This window comes from Schistocerca piceifrons, chromosome 3 (genome assembly GCF_021461385.2).
Source record: "Schistocerca piceifrons isolate TAMUIC-IGC-003096 chromosome 3, iqSchPice1.1, whole genome shotgun sequence".
Classification (NCBI taxonomy): Eukaryota; Metazoa; Arthropoda; class Insecta; order Orthoptera; family Acrididae; genus Schistocerca; species Schistocerca piceifrons.
In genome coordinates this window covers 106,319,467-106,334,299 of record NC_060140.1, presented here as the reverse complement: position 1 = coordinate 106,334,299, position 14,833 = coordinate 106,319,467, and the positions used below count along the sequence as shown (strand labels likewise).

Here is a 14,833-nt window from a genome sequence, read left to right as displayed (position 1 = left end):
TAGGTTATCTTCAGTCAGAAAAATTCCCAACAATCTATAATAAAATGATATTTATTAAAAATGAAGAAATACTTAAGTATTGCTTCTTCTTGTCCTCTCACAGTGCCTCTGAGTGATGCCTACGTAGAGTCTAAAGCTTGTCTTACAATGCCTATACAGCCAGAGTTTCTGAGACGACGGACAGACTCTGCATCTTGTAGACTCGATGGTAACTGGAGACTGTACACGACTAGGTGCACTGAAGAGAACTCTTCCATAGTTCATTGTTCTGGTATTTAACAAGGCATTGACCAATCACTGTCCACACACATGACGCCCATGGGTTGGAAGTTGTGGCTCCTGGCAGACCTCAGTGTAGTTAGTACTACCAATCCATGAAGCTGCTGTGCTACATGTGTTTCGAGCATGGCTTGTCAATGGTGGTGCGGTACTTCCTGGAGTTGTGAGTATCGTTTCCACAATAGAGGGATGTGGATAAGATGCCCTCACCCTCAGTCCAGATTATAATGTCATAAGTGAATCTGAACCAGGTTAGGGGTTTGGGATTTTTGATGGTTATGAAGGATAGATCAGGGTTAGCAACAGCATACAAAACCTCATGCATGCATAATGTGTTGCACGCGTGCGGTCCAGAATGCAACACATGTTGATAGAATTCAATACATCTCGGCTTCATTATGTTTTTGTCTCTTCTCGGAACTACCAGGTACGGCATGACAATTGATTTAGCTGTGTGATGTGACACTTTTTGTTCCAACACTTGGTGTCGCATTTTTCGCATGGCATGACTTTCTTCAGTTTGGCTGAACCTTAGCATTAGTGTTGCTTATCCCTAGCTGTTCACTAATGCTATAAAAGAAGTTCAAAGGTTCAGTGGTTGCTGGTCAAAAAGAGGCAGTCTGGTGATCTATGATCACTAGCCTTTAAAAGTGAATAGAAGTCGCAGAATTTTTTTTGAACAGAAGATTCAGAATTCTCAATATCTATCACCAAATTGCACATTTAACGGGCCCACAAGTTTACTATGGGATGCCATTACAACACCATCCACAAAGAATTTAAATATTTAGTTGACAATAAGAGGGCAAAAATATTATAATGATCAACAGATGATTTGTATGAAATAAATTGTTTTGTGAACTTCATGCTAAATTTGCACACATGGGGCATGTGATGAAATTGGCACTAGAAATGGCAAATTTTCTGAAGTCATTTGCACTATTACACCAATAGTTTCAAAAGTTTCTGATAGTGATCGAATGAGGTGGCACAGTAGTTAGCATACTGGACTTGCATTCAAAAGGACAGTGGTTCAAATCCGTGTCCGGCCATCCAAATTTAGGTTTTCCACGATTTCCCTAAATTGCTCGAGGGAAATCCCAAGATGGTTTCTTTCAAAGGGCACAGCCGATCTCCTTCCCAACCCATGAAACTATCTGAGGTTTTGCTCCACCGACGTGGATGTCAACAGGATGTTAAACCAAAATCTTCCTTTTTTTTAAAAAAAAAAAATTGAGTACAGGGATGTCATTTATTAGTCATTTATTAGTGTGAAGTGTGCTGGTTAAGTTGAGGGGCATGCCTGGAATGATTTTCCGACTTAAGACTCACATTCGTTGAATTTCTGAAGGAAAAAGGAAAGCAGGAACCAAAACTAGAAGAGCCAGAATAGATTGCAGATCTCACATATTTAGTGCAGTACACATTTGAATGACATCAGTAAGATTTCACAAGATGAAAAGCAACTTACTGCGTACTTGGTGAGGAAATCTGAGGCATTTAAAAAGAAAATCACATTACAAAAGGGACAGTTTCTAACAAAGAATTCCATCCATTTCCATAAATACTTTCAGGACACTACCAATCTCACATTTGTTTTTTCAGCTACTTTTGAGATAATTTGCCATATCAGTTGAATGTACCTTTGTGCTTGTGTTGATGAAACTGTTCAGTCTGCAGTGTAATTCCAGTTGAAAGGAAAAATTCTTTTACTTTAAAACTGTCCAGGTGTTCTACAAAGTTTTTGTGGGAAAGAGTTTCCACATCTACACAATGAGATTGCAAAACTGATATAAGCGGTTCAATAAACATATGTATGTGTAATATCTTTTATCGACAATGAAACTAAATTAGAAGCAATTATGTGCCAACCTGAATGACAAAAATCTTCTAAACTGTTTTTGTCTGTCCTTGCATTTACAGTTTCCCCCTATTCCTCCTCAGACACCTGGGCATGGTTGTGGCTGTGATGCATTTACAGTTTCCCCCTATTCCTGCTCAGACCGCTGGGCATGGTTGTGGCGGAGGCATGCACTCATGCAAGAGAGATCCACATATGAACTAGAGCTCACCATGCCTACAGAGTTCTTGGCCATTCCTGCTCTAGGTGGTCAGTAATAGGTTAACAGAGTATGGTGCCATGTACGTGCCCATTGCTGTACCACAAACTGTTTGTAGGTGAAGCCTTCAAAGGAGAAGTAACTGCAGGTAGGGATATAGTTTGTCATGGTGATCGGGAAGGAGTTGTAGGTTCGGAGTCAGTCAGACATTGGAAAAGGTAGAGTTCTATAGTAGCAAGGCCATGGGAATTTGGGATAGTAACACAGAGGGTGTTGTAGGTGGTTGGGCTTATGAATTTTCGGGAGCTTGTAGAAGGTAGGACTGAGGGAGTGGTGAAGGTGAGTAGACGGACAGACAGACAAGGAAGAGGTTCTGGTATGAATGTAGGGATTTGAGGAGGGTCTGGAGATCCTGATGGATTTATTGAGAGGGGTCACTGTGACAGGACTTGTAAGGGACATATCTGGCAGCTGGTGGAGTCTCTCAGCTAGGTTATCCCTGTGAATCACAACCACAATGGTGAAGCCTTTGTCAACAGTTAGGATCATAAGGTGGGTATCAGTTTTTAGGTGGTGGATTGCTTTTCTTTCTACAGATGTGAGGTTAGTTTGCATGTTGAGGGATTTGGGCAATGGTGGTGAGGCGAGATTTGGGGTTAGGAAATTCTGGTATGTTAAACAAGGCTGATATTGGGGCGGTAGGGGGTGGATCACAGTTGGATGTAGGAGTAAACTGAGTCAGGCAGAGTTCAAAATTGGTTTTGAATTGAATATAATTGGTATGTTTAGTGGCAAAAACTTGTTTTCATTGTAGGGCCTGGGAGAAGTTGTGCAGGTGGACACACATTTGGAGGGAATTGGGATGATCTACTAAAAATGTTTTTGAATTGGTTTGTTTGGTTAAGCTTGCTGCTTGCCAGGAGACCACTCCCACTACTCTCTCATAGTACCAGGCTGTGTTGTTTGCATGCCATCGTTCTGATGGTTATGGATTGCTGATCAAGAGAACCCTCATAAATGTCGTCCTCGACTAATGCAATAGGAATTTGACCACGTGAGGCCTCGGTAGCTGGAAACAGAGTGCCAGGCCCAAATGAGCTCACTCTCTCCATTGCTGGCTCCCAGCGTGACAACATGTCTTTTCCCTACTCTCTTACATCCACTTTACACTTTAGTTGAAAAGGCTCCTTCAGACATTTGGTGTCTTCTCTTGGGGGGGGGGGGGGGGGCACCTTATGTATTCCTAAACAAGCAATAAATTTTACACTGTATCTAACAGATTTCTGTGTTCTTCTTTAAAACATATCCCCCCTGGATGCTGCCCACTCATCATCCTGATACTTCCCATCCTGTGCAAAGGGAAACGTCACTGGGTTGTGAGATGGTAGGGAAGCAGAAGCTGACAATTATATGTGACGTTGAAGACAAACATAATGTTAAACTCTGTGTTTACAATTTTATGCAGTCTTCTTTGTATGGTATGTACTAGTACTGAAAAATAAGGATACCCTCCTTATGATGAAACTCTCAGTCCTGCATTAAAAAGGGAGAACATTTGTGCTTCACTGATTAAAGAGGTTTAACACAAATTTGGATTCACCATGCAGTTATCTGTTCAATGTACAGTTATTTGAACTGAAGGTTTGCAAGCTGCATTTAATTTTCCTTTCTCAATTTTTGTAATTCTTATGTTCCATGCAGTGGTTGTGATGATAAAGTGACATATTGAACATTGGAAGAAGACTATTTTGCCACAGCTTATAAGAGATGTGGAGCTAGAAACATTTTCATTTATGTTAATACTAATGTCTTTTATAATTTACTTCACTAAAAAGCATAGTCAGTTTAGAGAGGAAAAAAGTCGAGAAAGTAAAAAAAGCAAAGAAAGAGTGATAGCCTTGTTGTATGTTAATAGTTGCAGCAATGAAAAATTGCTACCTTTAAATACATGAAAATTTGAAACTCCCAGGTGTTTTAAAATCACTACAGTGCACTTTTAATTTTAATAATAATACCTGGATGACTGATTAAATATGTATGAAGTTTTCTACACCCGGATCGGAATAATAAAGTGATTGATGTCCAGCTGTTCACAGGGCTGCTACCATAGCAACAGCCAATCACAGGACACAGTTGGTCGCACCTCCTGTTCTGTTCACCATTGTCAAATCTCTCTGCTACTACACATAGTGACTACTGTAGCCAGTTGTAGACAAAGCTTGTGGCTGATAACGTAAACAACTGTGGTTCATTTCATTGCATGCTTTGTTCCTCTGCCGGCGAGTTTATTTTGCACTCCAGAATGTCTGAAGCTTGTAGTGGAAGTGAGCTAGAAAGTGTGGCTGCGATCTACTCGTGTTTTGCGTGGTCAGGAAGGTGAGTTTGTGCGTTTAGTGCGAGAATATTTCGAGTAAGAGAGAGACAATGGTGCAACTCTATTGCCTCTAATGAAGGTAGGTAGTCAAAAGAAATGCAGACACCTTGAAGATGCATGAAAATACTGTCGTCAAAATTTGTAAGGAGAAATACTGTGCAGACAGGTAAGAGCCTGGTTCGTCCAAACTGAGGACACATGAAATACGAGGACAGAATCACGTGTAACAAACTTGGATTCTTTTCAACAAGATGCTGTTCATCACCATGTATATGGGTATTACAAGAGAAAAGAACATCCAACTATTAAAAAACTGTGTTACTCGTTGCGAGGTAAAGTTATTCAGTGGTAGCAAAATCTCTTTGTTAATTGTCAGAGCCCTTGGTTTTTGCTATAAAAAATTAATGGATGGAAAATTATAATGGAGAGAGTCGACATCATATTGCCGTGTTGTCGGTTTTTAAGAACTACAATTAAAGTACCATTTGAAGGCATTGTGTGGCTCGATGGAATGTGGATCTGCTAAAAATGTTTTTGAATTGGTTTGTTTGGTTACGCTTGCTGCTTGCCAGGAGACCACTCCCATGCTGGTCATTCTAAAAATGTTTCTAATTGGTTTGTTTGGTTAAGCTTGCTGCTTGCCAGGAGACCACTCCCATGCTGGTCATTCTAAAAATGTTTTTGAATTGGTTTGTTTGGTTAAGCTTGCTGCTTGCCAGGAGACCACCCCCATGCTGGTCATTCTATTAGAGAAGACTGGACAGATGGACAGATGATAGTATATGTGGAAGTTCTGCTGTTCCGGTTGGAAAGGGCACAAGAATTATTGTCTTGGCTGCTGGAACTGCATCTGGTTTCATATCTAACTGTCTCCTCGTTTACAAATCAAGGAAAACAAATGACTGCCACAAGAAGATGAAACATGATAGTTTTCTGGATTAGTACAAGGGGCAACTACTGGAAAACTTAAATTGGCCACCTGTCATTGTAATGGATAATGTCCCATACCACTCAGTTATTAAAGATAAAGCTCCAGTGATGGCAACAAAAAAAAGCCGACACTGTTGAGTGGTCAAATGCGACAACATGCAAATTCAGGACGATTTATGTAAGTGAGGCTCATGGAAATAGTAAAGAAAAATAAGTCATAGTTTCAACCGTATGATGTGGACAAGTAGCTAAAGAATGTGGCTACAGGGCACTACTGCCGCCTTAATGCCATCAAATTGATTTAATCACAAATTAAAAATTACGTGGCAGCAAATAACTGTGGCAGAAATTCAAAGACTTAGACGGGGAGTAGTGGCACGAATAATGCCAGAGAAGTGAAGAAATATTGTATGCCACACAATAATGGTTGTTAAAGAAGCTTGTAAAAGTGTAGTGACTGCTGAGAATAACGTAGAAAATATAATTACGTCCTTGAGCAATTTCAGTGGCTTGTCTACGGACCAGAGCTCAGATAATGACAGTGTCAAGGAAGAAAGTGATTCTGAACTAAGTGGCATTTACCCTTTGGGTTAATTTTTTTTTTTTTTTTTTTTTTTTGTGTTTGTATTTCATATTTTTGACTGAATGGTGTGTACTACTGTTGCACAACAAATCTCCTCTCATTACTAAGGAATACTCCTCTGCACAAGTATGACACTCTGCATGCACATCTGCACAAGTATGACACTCTGCATGCACACTACAGTGTTTGATAAGTACTCAAACAGTTTGTTTTATTTTAATGTTGTTAGTTATTTTATGTATGTAAACGATTCAGATCCATTTTAACACCCCTTATGTACTGAATATGACAACTGAACATGATTCGTTCTGATTATATTGAAAACAGTGATCTTCCTGTTGCTGTTGTTGAGATATGCCAATAATAGGACCATGGTATCATTTTATACAAAGGAGCACATTTGTTAAGCCACAAGGATAGGAAGTCAATACCGCTTATTAAAATAAGGCGTGAGAAGGTAATCTAGAAAGAAACCACACAGCTGTCGCTGCTACAGACATAATGCATGCGCATGCACTTGCAAACCGACAACATCGCCTCTTCCATGCTCAATTGTGCTTTGCTGTCAATCACTTTGTCATTCTAATCCAGGTATAGGAGATTTGATACCAAGATGGGTGTTGCAGAAAGAAAGACCATTCTTATTATCGATAGGTGCTCCCTACACCCATATTTAATGGTGTTGCTGAGAAATACTGATGTTTGGTTTGTTTATGCTGAATGCACAAGTCGTCTAAAACCTCTAGATCTGGGCATACTTCATCCTGTGAAACCTCAATACAGTGTAGAAGCTGTAGAAAGAACAATTTCATTACTTGAAAGAAAGGATGTAATGAGAGTGAACATTTTACGAACTATAAATTTGTGTGCTCCTGCCTGAAATGCTGGAACCCAACGGACTGTGTTGAACTGTTTAGCAGATGCTGGCTTTTGGTTAGCATCAGTTGCTGGAAAAGGAGATAGTAATTTCCATCAAGAAGAATGGAGTGCTATCACTAATATTCCAGCAAGTGTGCATATCAGGGCTTTGTTTGATTGTGGCATCCTGACTTTTGCCCATCAGGTAGATGTACGTGATTGTGTGACAATTTTTGTAAAGAACCGAGCAGGACTGGATGAAGGTTTAGGGGATGAGAAGGATGAGAATTGTGAAGAAGAAGAAGAAGAAGAAGAAGAAGATGACACACAACACCATCCACATATATACAGACACAAGCAGACATATTTAAAGATGTCTGCTTGTGTCTGTATATGTGTGGATGGATATGTGTGTGTGTGCGAGTGTATACCCGTCCTCTTTTCCCCTAAGGTAAGTCTTTCCGCTCCCGGGACAGACATGTCTGCTTGTGTCTGTGTATGTGTGGATGGATATGTGTGTGTGTGCGAGTGTATACCTGTCCTTTTTTCCCCCTAAGGTAAGTCTTTCCGCTCCCGGGATTGGAATGACTCCTTACCCTCTCCCTTAAAACCCATATCCTTTTGTCTTTCCTTCTCCTTCCCTCTTTCCTGACGAGGCAACCATTGGTTGCGAAAGCTAGAATTTTGTGTGTATGTTTGTGTTTGTTTGTGTGTCTGTCGACCTGCCAGCGCTTTTGTTTGGTAAGTTTCATCATCTTTCTTTTTAGATATATAAACAAAGATGATGTGACTTACCAAATGAAAGTGCCGGCCTCGAGTGACATCTCTGCCCATACTCTTTGCCTTTACAAATGTCTGTTTGTGTCTGTGTATGTGCGGATGGATATGTGTGTGTGTGCAAGTGTATACCTGTCCTTTTTTCCCCCTAAGGTAAGTCTTTCCGCTCCCGGGATTGGAATGACTCCTTATCCTCTCCCTTAAAACCCACATCCTTTCGTCTTTCCCTCTCCTTCTCTCTTTCCTGATGAAGCAACCATCTGTTGCAAAAGCTTGAATTTCGTGTGTATGTTTGTGTTTGTTTGTGTGTCTATCGACCTGCCAGCACTTTCGTTCGGTAAGTCACATCATCTGTCTTTTTAGATATATTTTTCCCACGTGTAATGTTTCCCTCAAAGGGAAATAAAGGACAATAATTAAGGATTTTTCCATCCCATGTAATCATATTGTTTATTCCATTAGTTAATAAACAATTTCTTCTTCTTCCAGAATGCTGCCTTTAAACTGAGGCACCAACTGATGATTTTACATGGCACTTTAAAATAATGCCTATTGAGTTAATGAAAAGTGTGTGGCAATAATACACTGAGGTGACAGAAGTCATGGGGTAACAATATGCACATATGCAGATGGGGTTAGTATTGCATACACAAGGTATAAAAGAGCAGTGCATTGGCCGAACTATCATAGTACTCGGGTCATTCATGTCAAAGGATTTCCGACATAATTATGGCTGCACGACAGCTATTAACAGACTTTGAACGCATAATGATCGTTGGAGGTAGATGCTTGGGACATTCCATTATAGAAATTGTTGGGGAATTAAGTATTCCGAGATCCACAGTGTCAAGAGTGTGCCGAGAATACCAGCGTTCAGGCATTATCTCTCACCGTGGACAATGCCGAGGCCAACAGCCTTCACTTAATGACCATGAGCAATGGTGTTTGTGTAGAGATGTCAGCACTAATAGACAAGCAGCATTGCATGAAATAACTGCAGAATTCATTGTGGAACATATGATGAATTTCCGTTAGGACCGTGCAGCAAAATTCAGCATTAATGAGCTATGGCAGAACACAACTGATGCCTTTGCCAACAGCAGGACATCACCTGCAGTGCCTCTTCTGATTGGACCCTAGACAAATGGAAAACTATGGCATTGTCAGATGGGTACCAATTTCAGCTGGTGAGAGCTGATGGTAGGGATCAAGTGCAGTGCAGACCCCATGAAGTCATGGACCCAAGTTGTCAACAAGGCACTGAGCAAGCTGGTGGTGGCTCCAAAACGATGGGGGGCTGTGTTTCCATGGAATGGACTGGGTCCTCTGGTACAGTTGAATCAATCAATGACGGCACATGATTACGTTCACATTTGTAACCATTCTTGACCTAGAATTCCCAAACAACAGTGGCATTTTTATGGATGACAATACACCATATCACCAGGCCACAGTTGTTCACATTTGGTTTCAAGAACGTTGTGGACAATTCGAGCAAATTGTATGCGTATCCAGATCACCTGACGAGAGTCCCATCGAACATTTATGGGACATAACTGAGAGGTCAGTTTGTGTACAAAATCCTGCACTGGGAACACTTTCACAATTATGGATGGCTATAGAGACAGCATGACTCAATGTTTCTCCAGGGGACTTCCAACAATTTGTTGAGTCCATGCCATGTTGAGTTGTTGCATTATGCTGGGCAGAAGAATGTCCGACACAATGTTAGGAGGTATCCCATGACTTTTTTCACCTCACTGCATACTCTAGCATGCAAAACTGTAGGACAATTGCGTGATGTGTCACTGCCCAGTAATATAGCTTGCTGAAACTTGGACTTATATAGAAACAACTGCTACAGTATAGTACAGAAGGTAAGTGATAGAAATAGACAATGAGATCAACTGAGATAACACTTTTATTCAAACACAGTAATTACAGTGCAATTTATGATGGTCCACTGGACATTACAAAAGGTGAGACGTGGTTCTTAATAGGGTGTGTGATCACCGTGGACAGCAATGTGTGCTCTGCAACATGTTACCATGCTGGCCTCAAGGTTGGTGTGGAGTTACTGTGGGAGGGAGTTTTATTCCTCCACCAGCAAGGTTATTGGATGGTCATTGGTGCATGTGGGTGTGCTGAAATATGTCTCTCCAATGCTTGCTATACATGCTCATTAGGATTTAAGTTGGTGGAATGGGCAGGCCAGTCCATTTGCCAAATATCTTCATGTTCCAAGAGCTGCTGCTCCTGCGCCGTTCAATGCTCTCTCACATTGTCGACCGTAAAAATGGAATCTAGCAAATGCACCCCTGAAAAGATGCAGATGGAGAAGGAATATATTGTCACAAGAACATTGACTGGCAAGTGTTCCATGTTCAAAGATTTGGAGGTCAGTAAGCCCATGCAGCATTGCGCTTTTCTGCACTATAACACCTGGGCTGCCAGAATGATCATTTTCAATCACATCCCTGGATGCATTACATATTCACACCTTTCGTCACATGAGAGTACATGATTCAGTGAATGGGCTGGCATGTTTGTTTTCCCTTTGAGATTATGTGGAATGCTTTGAGGAGACGTACCGGAGCATGTTCATATGTACCAACAGCCAACCAGCAGTTGTCAATTGAGCTAGTAGAGGAATGGAACACCCTACCACAAGAGCTCCTTACCAACCTTGCAGCCACCATGGGAATATGTTGCAGAGCATGTTGCCCACAATGATTACATGCCATATTAAAAACTGTGACCCACCTTTTGTAATGTCCAGGAAACCATGAAAAATTCAATGTTACTACTGTCTTCAAACAGAACTGTCATTTATGTTTGCTACATTACATATGTTACCTTTTATACTTTACTGTAGCAGTTCTTTTTGTGTGTGGTCCAAGTTTCACTGACCTGTATTACGTGCAGTGACTCGTCGTGGAAAATTTACATTTGTCCATAAGTTTTGCTCACCAGTATGTAATTTAGGGTTTCTGAGAGCGAAGTTTAAGATAGTGTTTAAAGAGTGCCAAGAAACCTCAAATTCTGATTATGGTTCACTTTATCATATACTGGAACTAAATCCCCATATAAAGAAATTTTACAGTTAAGGAAAATGTATTTGGGTCTCCAGAAACTTGTAAAAAAGAGGCTTTACCTTGTACTGCAACTTCCACTGCTGAAATCTGTAATTTCACTGTTTAAGACATGGTTTACTCTCATAGCACTGCTTACTAATTTTGCCATGCCAAAGATACTCAAAACATTTAACAACATTGTGAGTAATTTTATCCTTAACGCTTGTGTTCATACTCATGTCCCCACTCAAGTAAAGATTTTGTTAATTTTGGGGCCTGAGGCTGCATCCAAGACTGCAGTTAATTAACTGTAAAATGTGGTCCTATTACCCTATTACCAAAAGGTGAGTGCCTTGCACATAAAATAATTAATGTTTGATGGATGTTGAAGCTTTGTCAGTTCAGTGGCTGACATTTCAAAATCTTTATGACATATCTAAAAAACTTGACAGTGTCCCATTCCTGATAAAAATGCTGACTCCCACCCATTATGGCAGTTCTGCAATAACACCTTACCCTTTCATATAATGAGACCACTAGATGCTGCATTTCTGTGTGTTTACACCAGTGCTCTGCAATGCCTATCAGAAAACTGCTCAAAGACTGTAATTCCATGGGTTTCTGTTTTGGGATCTTCAGCCAATATTTGTTTAACGATTTACTTGATGTTTTGCCAGCACAGGTGGCTGGCATGATCAAAGTTCACCCTCCATTGCTGGTAGCGGACCAGAGTCGAGCCCACAGCCAGAGACTATATGTACCTGTTGCACTAACATCTGACGACTTTTCGGTGCTCATTATTGCTGTGGTTCTGCCATTGCTTCCTTTAATGGGGATTTGTGTATGGGAATCCTGGATCTGTTTACCTTGAGGCTTTCTTCTTTCTTGTAGAAGATACTGTCACGTTTGTGAAACTGACCACATAATAAAATACACTGACACGGAGGTTCTCACTGTGGAGAAGAGCTACTGTGGCCATTTGTTCAGGAAACTGTGGTAATGCACAAATATAACAATGGATTCAGGAAGAAAGAAGAAATCCTCAAGGTAAATGGATGATGAATTTTCATGCTTCAGCAAACTATTGTTGCAGATAGTGAGGGGAGAACTACAGCAGTAATGACAAGGGACAAGACATCAATGTTGGTGCAACAGATACGCAAAATCTCCGGCTGTGGGCTAGACTTCAGTCTGTCACAACAACAGAGAGTGAACCTTCAACAATACCAGCCACTTGTGGTGTCTAAAATGTCAGAAAAATTGCTAAAAAAACATCAGCCAAAGATTCTGAGACATATGCCGGCTGACAGTACTTTGACGAGTGACGATGAAAGCCTAAGACACTTTTTAGGCAGGGGGACCAATTGTCATGATCTGTCCTTTAAAAACAAAACAAAAAAGGCTTAATTCTCGAATCATTCTCTTTCATATAACACAGGTATTGGAACGTGTGTCCCCATCCACATCTCTGTACTCTTATTAATTAGCATCACCAACCTTACCGTGCAGCTCTATTGAGCGCATGCCGATATTCCCAACCTGCACTGTGCACCCAGTTGGCGGTTATCGGCACTACATCCAGGTCCGCATTAAAGTGCAGTACAGCAACATTTGTTAAGGCAGATTGTGGTGTTAGAACACTCAACCATGTGCATGTATGTGCTTCCATTTATATTGTATACCAGGTACACATGCAAGCTCCAGCAGTCTCTCTCTTGAATGGCTTACCCTTGTAATGTGAATAATTTCTAACCCATTCTGTACAAGCTCTTCACTCTGAAAACAGTTCTGTCATGAACACCAGAATGCATTTCCCACTTTTTCTGTTCTCTTTATCAAAAAAAGTTAGTTTTAGTGATATTCAGATTTTTATTTGTTCACAAGGTTCTCCAATATCCATCACACGATATATTAAAAATATAATTGTATCCCATGGGAAGTTTTACGAGCTTTTTAATTGATGCACACAGTCATTAGCATTAAGCTGTCTCAGAAATGTAAAAGCAACCAAAAATAAAGTTTGAGGTTGAGATGTGTGACCTAAGTGATTTTCTTTCCTCTTTCTCATTTTTTCAGGTGACGCAAAAGGCTGTTTATGTACAATCATCATTGTACGTTACATCAGCATGAAACACTTTTCTCGACAGAAGATTAGCCATGGAAAGGTCAGCCACAGTGGTTGAAGTAAAGTGATGATGTGAAGATTTTCGAGTCTGAAAATTATCAAAGACTGGATAAGGCACTCCGCATTGAGGACTGGATTTGTGCGGCAATATCATTTTCTATTGTTATGTACTGTTTGCACTACAGAACACTGTGAGCTTTTGATATTCCTCCCCCCCCCCCCTCCCCCTCCCTCCCCAAAAAGAAGAAAAAAAAGGCAAACTGCTTGAGAAATGTGACAGGTATGAATAATGGATAACAGGTGTAAAACAAGCAGAAGATGAGCAAAATAGATGGTTAATTGCACATGAAGGAGAATCTGGTTTAGGAATTTGATTAACAAGAACTAAGCTATTTTGCACCATTAAAACACTCGCACTACTGTCCTGTTATCTTACAATTATTAAAATGTTGTTATGCCTATTTCTTGACCTTTTAGAACTTCCTTCATCTAGCATTGTCTGTATTTTTGTCCTCTTGACCCTCTCTCTTTTTTTTTAAGGAAAAAATATTTAATAGATAGTATATTTAAGAAAAAGACTAAAGAGTCTTTACTACTTATTGTTTTTGTTCTTTCTTCCTCTGTTGTGTATCTCTTTCAGTTTTTAACTGTATCTCACAAATATATTAAGGAAGCATCTTTCTCCTTATGCTGTGTAGCCTAAGTTATAAACTTTTAACATTTACATGTGGAGATGTTATAAGAACTAAGAACCGTTAAATGGAAGTGTATTTTCCCACATAGTATTTCTGTCCCAATTCAGAATAAGCATAAACGGTTTTAAGAGATCAGTTATCACACAACAGTACCTGGGATGTTGAGCTTTTGTGACATTCACGAGAAGTGCTTATTCAAAAGAATGATGTCAGTAGTGCATTCAGCCATAATATTCTTTGTTGAAATTGTAATAGATATGCACCTTGACTCAAAAATTGAAAAACTACAAATATTGGAAGCACTTCAGCATATTTTCAAAATGATGTAAAACTCCATACGTGTAACTTGCTTCAGCGACACTGAGTGGTGTTCAGCGACTCTCTCTCTCTCTCTCTCTCTCTCTCTCTCTCTCTCTCTCTCTCTAGGACCAAGAGGAAATGAAACTTATTAACAAAAATAAATATACATATTTAGATAAAACGAAGGGGAAATTATGTAGTTTTGCCTAAACCTCTACAGCCACGTTTACTCTGAGATTAAAAAAAAAAAAAAATATGTTTCTGTGTGCAACATCGTTTCACCAAGGTCTGCAACATGTTGGCAACAATGTTTGTTGCTTGTATCCCCATCTACACTAGTGACAAACATTTTTACATATGTGTTCATGTCATCTGCTATGCTGAACTGGCAGCAACATTCCACATCGTGTATTCACACCAAGAGCTATGCTGTGGCAAAGTGAAGAGGGTGAATAAATGATACAAGGGTTGGAACTTTAATAGTAGTAACTATTTATTTACAGCTCGTACAAAATAGATATGTGTTTCAAAGTTTTACTGACCTTCAAAGTAGTCCCCAGCATTGTGTATAACCCATTGCCAGTGATGTGGAAGTTGTAGGATACTCTTAGCAGTGCCCTGCAAAATGATGGTCAGGTCCTGCAGAAAGTGTCATCACTTCTGTCTCTAAACTGGTTGTAGGTTGTGTTCCAAAAATGAACAGCATAGAGAAGTGATGACACTTTCTGCAAGACCTGACCATCATTTTGCAGGACAGTGCTCAAGCACATACAGTGCA

The 14,833-nt window shown here is 40.1% G+C and overlaps 1 protein-coding gene across 1 annotated transcript in view; it reads left to right on the top strand.

Annotated features, from left to right (window-relative positions):
- Positions 1-13,577, top strand: part of LOC124788428 (mucin-5AC-like) — a 78,327-nt gene extending 64,750 nt beyond the window's left edge. The window contains exon 6 of the mRNA XM_047255698.1: positions 13,012-13,577. The gene's annotated coding sequence lies outside the window, so the exon portion shown is untranslated. The remainder of the gene's footprint in view (positions 1-13,011) is intronic.
- The last annotated feature ends 1,256 nt before the right edge of the window (positions 13,578-14,833 follow it).